Raw genomic sequence first — 12,931 nt, 5'->3', positions numbered from 1 at the left:
GAACTAAAACACTTGTCTTTTATACCAAAATTAGTAACTAAGTATTTTTCATCCCAGTTCAAATAGGCAAAGTAGATCATGGATGTTACCAAAAAGATAACTCATGGGGTAAACTCAGGGCTGGAGAGATGGCTTAGAGGCACTTGCCTGCAAAGCCTAAGGACTCAGGTTTGATTCCCTAGTACCCACATAAGCCAGATGTACAAGAGAATTTGTTTGCAGTGTCTAGAGGCCCTAGCATACCCATATTCATTCACACTCTCATAAATAAATAAATAAAATATTTTTTATAAAAAGAAAAAGTTAAATAACAGACATGTAGATCAGTAGAACAGAACAGAGGACCCAGATGTAAGTCCAGATAGCTATAGCCACCTGATATTCGATAAAAATGCCAAAAATACTCATTAGAGAAAAGACTGCCTCTTCAGCAAATGGTGATGGGAAAACTGAATATACATCTGTAGAAGGATGAAAATAGATTCTTCTCTCTCTCCATGCACAAGAATTAAGTGAAAATGGATTAAAGACCTTAACATCAGACCTGAAATTCTGAAACTGTTAGAGGAAAAAGTAGGGGAAACCCTTCAACATATTGGTCTTGACAAAGACTTTCTGAATACAACCCCAATTGCTCAGGCAATAAAACCACAGATTAATCACTGGGACCTCATGACATTACAAAGATTTTGCACTGCAAAGAACACAGTGAAAAAGCAAAGAGGCAACCTACAGAATGGGAAAAAATCTTTGCCAGCTATATATCTGATAGAGGATTAATATCTAGGATATACAAAGAATTCAAAAAGTTAAATAATAAGGTAGCAAACAAGCCAATCAAAAAATGGGCTACAGAGCTAAATAGAGCATTCTCAAAGGAAGAAATATGAGTGGCATATAAGCATCTGAAAAAGTGTTCTACATCACTAGTCATCAGGGAAATGCATATTAAACTACAATGAGATTCCATCTCACTCCTGTCAGATTGGCTACCATCATGAAAACAAATGATCATAAATGTTGGCAGGGATGTGGAAAAAGAGGAACTCTTCTACACTGCTGGTGGGAATGTAATCTGGTCCAGCCATTGTGGAAATCAGTGTGGAGGTTCCTAAAACAGCTAAAGATTGATCTACCATATGACCCAGCTATAGCACTCCTAGGCATATATTCTAAGGACTCATCTCATTTCCTTAGAAGTACATGCTCAACCATGTTTATTGCTGCTCAATTTATAATATCTGGGAAATGGAACCAGCCTAGATGTCCCTCAACTGATGAGTGGATAATGAAGATGTGGCACATTTGTACAATGGAGTTCTACTCAGCAGTAAAGAAAAATGAAGTTATGAAATTTGCAGAAAAATGGATGGATCTGGAAAGGATTATACTGATTATACTAAGTGAGGTAACCCAGGCCCAGAAAGCCAAGCACCACATGTTCTCCCTCATATGTGGATCCTAGCTACAGATGATTGAGCTTCGGCGTGAGAATGAAAATACTTAGTAGCAGAGGCCAGTAAGTTAAAAAGGAGATATAAAGGGAAGAGAAAGGAAGGGAGGAGGGTACTTAATAGGATGGTATTGTATATATGTAAGTACAATGATTGAGATGGGGAGGTAATATGATGGAGAATGGAATTTCAAAGGGGAAAGTGTGGGGGGAAGGGAAGGTATTACCATGGGATATTTTTTATAATCATGGAAAATGTTAATAAAAATTGTGAAAAGAAAATAAAAATAAAAAAATAAAAGGTTAAGTCAGACATACATATAGGAGCAATTTCATGACTAATTTTAAAACAAACTAAAAATAACTTCTTTTAAAAGTCTGACATGTGGGCTGGAGAGATGGCTTAGCGGTTAAGTGCTTGCCTGTGAAGCCTAAGGACCCCGTTCAAGGCTCGGTTCCCCAGGTCCCACGTTAGCCAGATGCACAAGGGGGCGCACGCGTCTGGAGTTCGTTTGCAGAGGCTGGAAGCCCTGGCGCGCCCATTCTCTCTCTCTCCCTCTATCTGTCTTTCTCTCTGTCTGTCACTCTCAAATAAATAAATAAACAAAAATTTAAAAAAAAAAAAAAGTCTGACATGTGGGCTGGAGAGATGGCTTTGCGGTTAAGGGCTTGCCTGTGAAGCCTAAGGACCCCGTTCAAGGCTCGATTCCCCAGGAACCACGTTAGCCAGATGCTCAAGGGGGCGCACGCATCTGGAGTTCGTTTGCAGTGGCTAAGCATCCCTGGCACACCGACTGTCCCCTCTCTCTCCCTCCCTCTCTCTCTGTTGCTCTCAAATAAATAAATAAAAATAAACATCAAAAAAAAATTTTTTTAAGTCTGAAAAGCAATCCTTAGAAGTAGATTCTCCATAGATTTATCAATCACATTGAGTTCTGGGATGTGTCATTACTAGATACTAAAGACACAGGTGGAGACTGGAAAGACGGCTCAACAGTTAAAGGTGTTTGCTTGTATAACCTGATGGCCCAGGTTCAATTCCTCAGTACCCACGTAAAGCCAGAGTGGTGCATGCCTCTGGAGTTTGTTTGCAGTGGCAAGAGGCCCTGGAGTGCCCATAGTTACCCACCCTCCTCCCCCCTTCCTCTCTCTATCTCAAAATAAATTAGAATGCTTAAAAAGACATGGGTGGCTGGACATGGTGGAGCGTGCCTTTAATCACTCAAGAGGCGGAGGTGGGAGAATCGCCATGAGTATGAGGCCCCCCTGAGACTACATAGTGAATTCCAGGTCAGCCTGGGCTAGAGCAAGACCCTATCTCAAAAAAAAAAAAAAACCCAGGTTGGAGAGGTAGCTTAGTGGTTAAGGTGTTTGCCTGCAAAGCCTAAGGATCCCGGTTCGATTCTCTAGGACCCACGTAAGCCAGATGCACAAGGGGGAGCATGCATCTGGAATTTGTTTGCAGTGGCTGGAGCCCTGGAACACCCTTTCTCTTTCTGCCTCTTTCTCTCATAAATAAATAAATACAAAGATATGGGTGAAAGAACATCTAAGAGAAAGATATAAATTTCAACTTCAGATCTTTCACTAACATGCTCTCAGTTTCCTCTATTTTTTTTTTTTTAACTTTTTCAATGTAGGGTGCCATTCTAACCCAGGCTGACCTGGAATTCACTATGGAGTCTCATGGTGGCCTCAAACTCATGGTGATCCTCCTACCTCTGCCTCCTGAGTACTGGGATTAAAGGTGTGCACCACCACACCAGGCTAGTTTCTTCTTCTGTAAGAAGGGGCTAATCTTGGGTTAGCTATTATCTCTTAGCGTCATTTTCTTTTCACATTCTTTAAGATTGTGTGTGTGAATGCAGGAGCATGCATGCTAGTGCATGTGTGTGGAAGCAAGAGGACATCCTTAGATGTTGATTCTCACATTCCACATCTTTAAAAAAATTTTATAGGCAGGGCACAGTGACACATGCCTTTAGTCCCAGCACTTGAGAGACAGAGGTAGCAGGATCCTCTGAGTTCAAGACCACAGAGACTACATAGTGAATTCCATGTCAGCCTCAGCTAGAGTGAGACACTACCTCGGAAAACAAAAACAAAAAAATCTACTTATATATTTGTGTGCACGTGGAGGCCAGAGGACAACTTCAGGATGTCTGTGTTTCATGTCCGAGTCAGGGTCTCAGAGATGTAAGCACCACCTTACATCTGGCTCTACGAGGCAGCTGGGGAGTTGAACCCAGGCCTACAGGCTTTGCAAACCAGCACCTTTAGTTGCTGAGCCATCTCCCCGGCCTCCAGGTGTCCTGTTAGCCACTGCAACTGCTGGGCTAGCAAGGCCCACAAGCTCCAGGGCTCTCTGACTCCACTTCCTCCCTTCAGGCTGCAGGCCCACTGGGATTACAGGTGCTCATGCCATGTGTCCGGCTTTACGCAGGCTCTGAAGACCCTCAGTGCAGTTTAGTCTTGCACAGCAAGTGCTGTGCTTTACTTAATAAGCCATCTCCTCAGGCCCTCAAGTATTATTATTTTCCAGTCTCACACCTTTTGATATATTTTGGGGTGTGAAGGGGGCATAATACATCTGGTGTGAAGGTGTTGGGTATCCTCCTCTTTCACTCTTCTGCCTTAATTCCCTGACACAGACTCTCACAAAGCCAGAATTCCCTGGTTTTTGGCCTGGTTTTGTTTTTGGTTTTTTTGTTTTGTTTTGTTTCCAGGTAAACTAGCTCACAAAAATGCAATGATCCTATCTCAGTCCTCCTCAGCACTTGGGGGGGGGGGGGGGGGGGTCACAGGCATGAGTGGCCACACTTAAACCTGAATGCGGCATTGTGGTTGGTTAGCTCAGCCCCTATTCAGAACCTACAAATGACCCCAATCTGGATCTCTGGGCAAGCTTTAGCCCCTCCTGCCTTCTAATGGGCAGGGTTTCTTTTTATACTCTCTCCTCTTCCTTCTCTTAATCTAAGACAGAAACACAAAATTTTAGTAACAAACTGGATGTGTTTGTTGGTTTACAATTGCAATCCCAGCGCTTGGAAAACAGAGAGAAAGATCACTGAGTTTGAGAACAGCCTGAGTTACAGAGTGAGTTCCAAGGCAGCCTGGGCTAGAATGAGATTGGATCTCAAAAAAAAAAAAAAAAAAAAAAAAAAAAGAGGCAGGAGGCGGTTGAAAAAGAAACCTTAATTAACAGATTAATTTCAGGCATGGTGGGGCACTCCTTTAATCCCAGCATTCACAAACCAGAGGTGGGAGAAGGATTGCCAAGAGTTCAAGGCCACCCTGAGACTACATACTAAATTCCAAGACCCTACCTTGAAAACAAACAAAAAGAGATTAACTTCAGGCTGGAAGGATGGCTTGGCAGTTAAGGCATTTGCCTGCAAAGCCAAAGGACCCTGGTTTGATTCCCCAGGACCCACGTTAGCCAGCTGCACAAGGGGGCACATGCATCTGGAGTTCATCTGCAGTGGCTGGAGGCCCTGGTGCACCTATTCTCATTCTCTTTCTTGGTCAAATAAATATTTTTTTTAAAAAAAAGATTAACTTCATAGCCTGAAAGTCTGCTATTTGTCTAAGCTAATGTTTTACCACCTCAGGTTCTACTAACGCCCCCATATGACTTGTGGGCTTAGAAGATTGGGGTGGTTTGATTCAGGTGTCCCCCATAAACTTAGGTCTTCTGAATCCCATGTCCCCAGCTGATGGCGATTTGAGAATTAAACCCTCCTGGAGGTGGTGTATTGTTGGGGTGGGCTTATGAGTATTATAGCCAGTTTCTCCTTCCCAGTGTTTGGCATACTCTCTTGTTCCTGTTGTCCATCTGATGTTGGCCAGGAGGCGATATCCACCCTCTGCTCATGCCATCATTTTCCCCTTCCATCATGGAGCATCCCCTCAAGTCTTTAAGTCAAAATAAACCTCACACACACACATACAAGTTGCTCTTGGTCGGGTGTTTTCTGCCAGCAATGTGACTGCAACACAGATCTAGTTTTGAAGTTCTTTGGAGTTGTTCTGTGGACCTCCCTAGCAAGCCCTATCCTCTAACAATGTTCCTTGGTCTTTTACAGACATATGCATTTTTTATTTCATTGCATTTTTCTGCCTTCTTAGTAGTTATCGTTACCATAAAAATTATGTTTCAAAACTGTTTTTTCAATTATCATTTATTCATGACACTTTATACTCTTTGGTGTTTTTATTTTTGCTTTGGTTTAGGTTTTTTTGAATTAAGGTCTCAAAATATAGCCTAGAGTGGTCTTGAATTTTTAGTGATCCTTCTGTCTCAGCCTCCGGAGTTCTCTGATTATAAACCTGCATCACCACACCCAGCTTGTTTTTTTGGAGGCAAGGTCTCACTAATTTGCCCTGGCTGGTCTTCAGCTCCTAACCTCAATCCAGCCATCCAATTTAGCCTTCTCAGTAGTTGGGACTATAGACCCACACCTCTGTACCTAGCCATACACATTACTTGTATTTTTATTTTACTGATAACTAGTAACTTATTCTACCACTAATCATCATTAACTTTAGGACATTCTACATTATAAATATCTACTTGCCTCAAAAATAAATGAGCTCAAAACATTATTTTTTCAACCTACAGCTTAATTAAAATATACTTCAATTCTGAACTTATTTCACTAGTCTCAAAATAGGAAGAAGGCTGAGCAGTTAAAGGTATTCACTTACTAAGCCTGCTGACCTGAGTTTAATTCCCCAGTACCTATGTAAATTAGCCAGATGCATGGTGAGGCATGTATCTGGGTACATCCATCTTCATATACCCATTCATATATTAACTCATTCATTCTACCTCATAAATTAATTAATAAGATATTTTTAAAAATAGAAAGGTCGAGCTTGGTAGCACACACTTTTAGTCAAGCACTCCACTCAGGAGGCTGAAGTAGGAGGATCCTCTTGAGTTCAAGGCCAACCTGGAGCTACAGAGTGAGTTCCAGGTGTCACCCTAGACTGGAATAAGACCTTGTCTGGTGGAGGAGTAGGGGAAGGGAAGATAAATTCAAATAACACAAGAATTATTTTGTTTCTTCCTGCATGACATCTAAATAGATAAGTTAATTAACACATGGTTTGGGGGCTGAGGAGATGGCTCAGTGATTAAAGGAGCTTGCTTGCAGAGCCTGCTAGCCCAGGTTCAATCTTGGCCCCAAGCCACCCACATAAAGCCAGTGCAAGCATCTGGCATTGCATGTGTAGTGGCAAGAGACCCTTGCAAGCCCATACACGTGTACATGCACACAAATAAAATTTTTAAAAATTTGAAAAGAAGCCAGTTGTGATGGCACATGCCTTTAATCCCAGCAATTGGGAAGCAGAGGTAGAAGGATTGCTGTGAGTTCGAGGACAGCCTGGGACAATAGAGTGAACTCCAAGTCAGCCTAGGCTAGAGTGAGATCCTACCTCCAAAAAAAAATTACTATTAAAAAAAAGGAAACGTGGTTTGATTACTACAGATTAAGATACCCTAAATACAAAGTTCCAAAAACCAGACTAAATCCTGTTAGCTATCTTTTGGGTCCAGATTTAACCAAATGAAATACAGCATTCAGCAAACCCTTTAAGCTGGATACAATCCAAGACCACCTCCCCATTATGCACCTGACCAAGGATAGTACTGACTTCTGTATATATTTTATTTTCTTATACATACCTGTCTATGATCATTTAACTTATAAAACAGGCACAGTAAGAGATTAATAAGACAATTTTAACATCAGACAATAAAAGCTATGTGAATGTGATTTCTCTCATCTCCCTCCTCTCAAACATCTTCTCTTTTACTTAAAGGAAGCACTTTCTAGTTTCTCTGCCATATGGGCATTGCTAGCATCACTACTCGTGCATGTTGAGGCACTTCAGTAAAGTACTGCTTACATTGCTTACTTGAACACAAACGCTAAACACTATGAGAGTTGGTTTGCTCACCGTGGTGGCTAGTTGGTGGGTACATACAGGGTGGGTATGCTGAACAAAGACATGACGCATGTGCCAGGCCAGAACAGTGAGACTACAAAATTTTATCACAGTAGCACAAAACTAAAACTTCTAAATTATTTATTTCTAAACGTTTCCCTTTTTTATTATTTTTTATTTTGATTTTTTTTTTGAGGTAGGGTCTCACTCCAGCCGTGGCTGACCAGGACTTGAACTCATAGCAATACTCCTACCTCTGCCTCTCAAATATTCTGGGATTAAAGGTGTGCACTACCATGCCCAGCCCTCCATTTAATATTTTTGAACCACAACTGAATTGTAGGAGGTAAAACCATGGGTAAAGGGAGAGGCTATTACATTCAGAATACATTTCATCACTAGAATCACTGGTGGGACACATTAGGTCTGCCACATGAGCAGATATCAGACACTAGATTGACTTCTTTTCATTTACCACTGTGAACTATTTTAAGGGTACTCTATTCAATAAATGCTAAGCTAACTCCCATTTAAAAGTTATGATCCACTCACCCACAACGTCTCATGCTTACTTTAGGGCACCATGAATTCTAGTTAACAGAATCCATTCATGCCTGGTAGCAAAAGCCTGTGATCTCAGCTATTCATACATCAAAGATAAAATCTTGAGTCCAGGCAAGCCTAGGCTACACATCAACCTCAAAGGCAGCCTGGGCAATGGAATGACCCTGTCTCAAAAACAGAAACACTACATCAAGGGTGGGGACTTAGCTCTGTGACCATACTTCCCTAGCATCTGTGAAGCCCAGGGCTCCACCTCCAGCACTACAAAACAACTGAATCCACATTAGACCTACAAGATCATCAAGGTCACATTGAAATTCTACTTTCTGTCTTCTAAGATTTTATAAATCAGAACCACTTTGTTGTCATTCACAAGCCTCTTATTTTACCACAAACCAGTACTTTAAAAAAAATAAAATACAGATAAAGCTTCACAGGGTACCCTTATGATCCTCATTCTCACTGCTTGACCACTGAATAGTTTATGTCCATAGTTATATGATCCAGAGTACATTTTCTGAACAATACCATTTATTTTGGGAATAAAGCACATTCTTATTCAGTGGTCACAAAACCACTATACTATAAAAGCATTAGCATGACTCAATATATGAAAAGAGGAAAGGTGCTATTATTATGTGCTAGGAAGAGGTGGGTCCTCCTTTCTTTTTTTGGAGGGAGGGGGAGAGGTTTAGGTAGGGTCTCACTCCAACCCAGGCTGACCTGGAATTCACTATGTAGTATCAGAGTGTCCTCAAATTCATGAGATCTTCCTACATCTGCCTCCCTAGTGCTAGGATTAAAGGCACCCCTGGCTGTTTTAGCCCAAGCTGGTCTCAAACTAGTGATGACCTTCCTTCCTCCACCTGCAAAGTGCAAGTGCTGGTATTAAAGTCGTGAGTGCTCCTTTCTTTACAGATATCTTCAGTTAATCCTCAAAACACTGAGGTTCATATTTGTAAGTTAAAGCAGAAAAAAAGGGAAAGAGTTAAGCAACTTACAAGGATTTTAAAGCCAGCCAAAATCTAAGTGCTTTATTACTGCCTGTAACACAGAAGTCACTAGTTAGAGGTTTATGAAGTTAGAGCTAGGCGATCAGTAACTAAGCCTCAGTTTCCTTGTCTAGAAAATGAGGTTTAAGTATAATAGCTCTTATCAAGTGTTGATCTTAGAAGCTATCATATAGTGACCTCTCTCAATAACTACTGGCATTGGTCAAAGTTAAAGTGAAGAAACCAGACATCCAAGTCAAGTATGGCGCCAAGTGCAGTGCTCTTTCTATTGCAATCTGCTGCAGCTGTCAACACCTTTTCTCTTTCTCTTTCTCCTGTGCCTCAGGTGAGCCTCAAACTTGCTCCTACGTAGCTAAAGACGACCTTGGTGCTTGCCCCTACTGCCTCCACCTGCGGACGCTGACACTGCAGATGAGGCACTACTACATCCAGTTTATGCGCTGCCAGGGAGCAAACCTAGGGCTTTGTACAAGCCAGGCAGGCATACTACCAACTGAGCCCCACAAACCGCTTCACAGAATAAGTAGCTGAAATAAGAAACAACTGGGGGCCAGAGTGATGGCTTAGTGGTTAGGGCCCTTGCCTGTAAAGACAAATGACTCACGTTTGATACCCCAAGACCCATGTAAGCCAGAGGCACAAGGGGGCATGCAAATGGAGTTCGTTTACAGTGGTTGGATGCCCTGGTGCACCCATTCTCTCTCTCTCTCTCCCTCTCTAACTGCCTATTTCTTTTTCTCTCAAGTAAATAAATGAAATACACACTTTTTTAAAACAAGAAACAATTGGGAAATTAATTTTACCTAAATAATTATTAAGAGCTAACAAAACAAGCCAAAGTCTATTAGATCTAATATCTGATACACAGAACCAAGAAATTCAACAGAAGATATTAGACATTCGAGCATACAGTTTTGTTCTACTTAGTATGAAAAGTTTTTCATGCCTACATAGGAACTTATATTATTTCAAATTAGTTCCAAATTAAAATTTTAACTATTGTAAGGTTCCTCAAATGAAGCTTAAATGGTTGGCCTAGACAAAACAATCAATCTTCCTACAAATAACACTCCATCAACTTGAAGTTTGTCAATCTATTTCCAAAACAGCCATGATATTTTTATTTAGTTATAACTATATTATTAATCGAAAATGAAATCAAACTATCACTTTTCCTACCCAATCTCATGACTAAAAACAAGCACTGCGGTTCTGACAACATGTGAACGCTCACTTCACTTGTCACCTCAGCTTGATATAACGGTGAGCAGCAGGGGATGGAGGGAGGGTTAACACCAGGAGAGAAGCAAAGGCTATCCTCTAGGCTGTACGCAGTGCTGCGTGCCTGTAACCCCAGCTTTCAGGAGGCTGAGCTACATAGAAAGACGCCCTGTCTCAAAAACAAGCTATCTTCTGGGCTGAGGAGATGTCTCAGTGGTTACAGGAGTGTGCCAAGCCTGAAAGCAAGGGTTTGCTTCCCCAGTATGAACATGAAGCCAGATGCGCAGTTGGTGCATTCATCTGGAGTTTGTTTGTAGCAGGAAGCTCTGGTGAACATTTCTCTCTCTCTCTAGTAAATAAATACAATATATATTTTTAATACAGGCATGGTGGCTCATGCCTTTAATCCCAGCACTCAGAAGGCAGAGGTAGTAAGATTGCTGTGCATTCACGGCCAGCCTGAGTCTACATAGTGAGTTCCATGTCAGCCTGGGCTAGAGCAAGACCCCCCACAAACAAAAACTAAAAAAAACAAAACAACAAAAAAATCAAGCTGGGCGTGGTGGTACACGACTTTAATCCCAAGACTTGGGAGGCAGAAAGAGGAGGATCACCCTCAGACTATATAGTGAAGTCCAGGTCAGCCTGAGTTAGAGTAAGACCTTACCTGGGGGGGGGGGGGATTAACAAGTTAACTTCATCAAGTGTGGTGATGCATGCCTTTAATCCCAGCACTCGGGAGGCAGAGGTAGGACCACTGCCATGAATTCAAGCCCACACTGAAACTTCACAGTGAATTCCAGGTTAGCCTGGGCTAGAGTGAGAGCCTACCTAAACAAAAAAAGGCAGACATGGTGGCACACACGTTTAAATCCCAGCACTTGGGAGGCACAGGAGGAGGATCACCATGAGTTCGAGGTCACCCTGAGATGACACAGTAAATTCCACCCAATTTCAAAAAACTACATCAAAAAAGCTGTCTTCTACAACAATCATTCATAGGTCTACTATTTCAAACAACTTCCTTAAAAAGGGGTTGGTAAGCAGGATGGGATGCCCACACACATCTATTTTGGTAACTGTGGCCCACTCAGCAAAGCGACAATCCTCTAATGAAAACAGAGCGACATGAAACTTAATGCGTCGGTGAAGTTGAGTTAGTCTACCATAGAGCACCTTTGCTACCCGCCCTTCAAAACATCCCATTAGAATGCCTCCCTCGTTACCAAAACCTTTCAGAAGACAGTGCTTGCTCATCTTTAACATCACTCACTGCCTTTCTCATAGCTTAAGAATTCTAACTTCTTACCCCACAGATCGAAAATCACCATCACATGCTTATATGGTGTTCTACTCAATTCCAAATCCCTCCATTTTCCACTAATACAGAACCACTAAACATAGTTCTAAAACACGAATAAATTAGAACAACCAATTACATAAGTTAATTCATACCTCCTATGTCCAAACACCCAGATCCTAGAAGGTTTCCGTCAGACCTGCGAGAAGAGGAAACAAGAAACACCTGTCACACAAGCTTTCCAAATCGGGAAGCCCCCACCAGTCACAATCAGCCCTCAGGACCATGCCCTCCCTTCCCTCGCCACTCCATGCCCACCAACAAAGAGACCACACCGCCAGCAGAGCCTAACGTGCCCAGGAAAACCGAGAAGTACGAGAGGAAAGGAGCTCGCAGGTTTTCTAGTCCTCCCTGCCACAGGGCCGAGCGAGCAGAGTGCTAAGCCATGTCGAAAGTCACTTTTACGACTTTAATCCCAGCACTGGGGAGGCAGAGGCAGGAGGATCGCCATGAGTTCGAGGCCACCCTGAGCCTACAGAGCGAATTCCAAGTTAGCCTGGGCTAGAGCGAGACCCTCCCTCGAAAAAGAAAATACAAAGTCACTTTTGCTCCCCGAGACTCAGACTGGAAAACGCGGGGCTTTGGCAGGGATCTGCCACTTCGCGGCTGAGGACGAACTCCACGGGCTTCCATCACGCACCTGCACAGCCCCGGCAAGGGCTCGGCAGCCCCCACCTCCGGATAACGCCCATCTTCCCGACTTCCTACAGGGCTGAACCCCACTCTCCCATCACGCCCGGGCGTGCTCCCCGCGACGGCCCGCCGGGTGCGCAGCGGGCCTGCACACCCCGCCGGGGTGAACCCCTTCTCCTCCCTCACCGGTCCCGGGCCCAGAGGAGACTCGACTCAGCACCCCTCTGCCCACACTCACACACACAGGAGTGACCCCGAGCCCGGCCCCACTGCCCGGTACCGGGCACCCCGACAGTCCCGCCGTCCTCCTCCAGCCTCCCCATCACCTCCACCGCCGCCCCAACGCCACTCACCCGCGCGCCGCGTCCTCCTCCGCGGCCTCGCGGCCGGCCGGAGCAGCCAAAAGGCCGCGGGGGGCCGGGCCGCCGCCACCGCCGCCGCCGCCTCGCCTCAGCCCAGCCGCATCGCCCTCGGCCGGCGCCGGCGGCCGCCGATCTCTCGGGCACGAAGCACCGCGGCCGGCGCGCGCCGCGGCTCGGGCCGACGAGGAAGGTGCCGCGGCCGGGGCGCCCGGGGCGCCGGGGCGTCCGCGTTCCGCTCCTCGGCGCCCGCAGCTGCGGCGGCGGCGGTGTGCAGCCGGCAGCGGGAGAACAAGGGAGGACGGCCCGGCCGACGACAAGGCGGCCAGGGGAGGGGGGCGGTGTGCGCTCCGACACGGCCTCCGCCGTCGGC

At 44.3% G+C, this 12,931-nt stretch overlaps 1 protein-coding gene across 4 annotated transcripts in view; it reads right to left on the bottom strand.

Annotated features, from left to right (window-relative positions):
* The window catches only part of Atp13a3 (ATPase 13A3), a 96,749-nt gene extending 84,122 nt beyond the window's left edge, over positions 1 to 12,627 (bottom strand). For 3 of the 4 annotated variants that reach the window (XM_045149346.1, XM_045149347.1, XM_045149348.1), the window contains exon 1: positions 11,662 to 11,705. The gene's annotated coding sequence lies outside the window, so the exon portion shown is untranslated. Of the gene's footprint in view, positions 1 to 11,661; positions 11,706 to 12,552 lie in introns of those variants that run through there. The other variant, XM_045149345.1, reaches the window with a different exon arrangement.
* Between the last annotated feature and the right edge of the window lie 304 nt (positions 12,628 to 12,931).

Source organism: Jaculus jaculus, chromosome 5, assembly GCF_020740685.1.
Source record: "Jaculus jaculus isolate mJacJac1 chromosome 5, mJacJac1.mat.Y.cur, whole genome shotgun sequence".
NCBI classification, from domain to species: Eukaryota; Metazoa; Chordata; class Mammalia; order Rodentia; family Dipodidae; genus Jaculus; species Jaculus jaculus.
The sequence above is the reverse complement of the archived record's forward strand: the minus strand, read 5'-3'. Positions and strand labels throughout refer to the sequence as shown.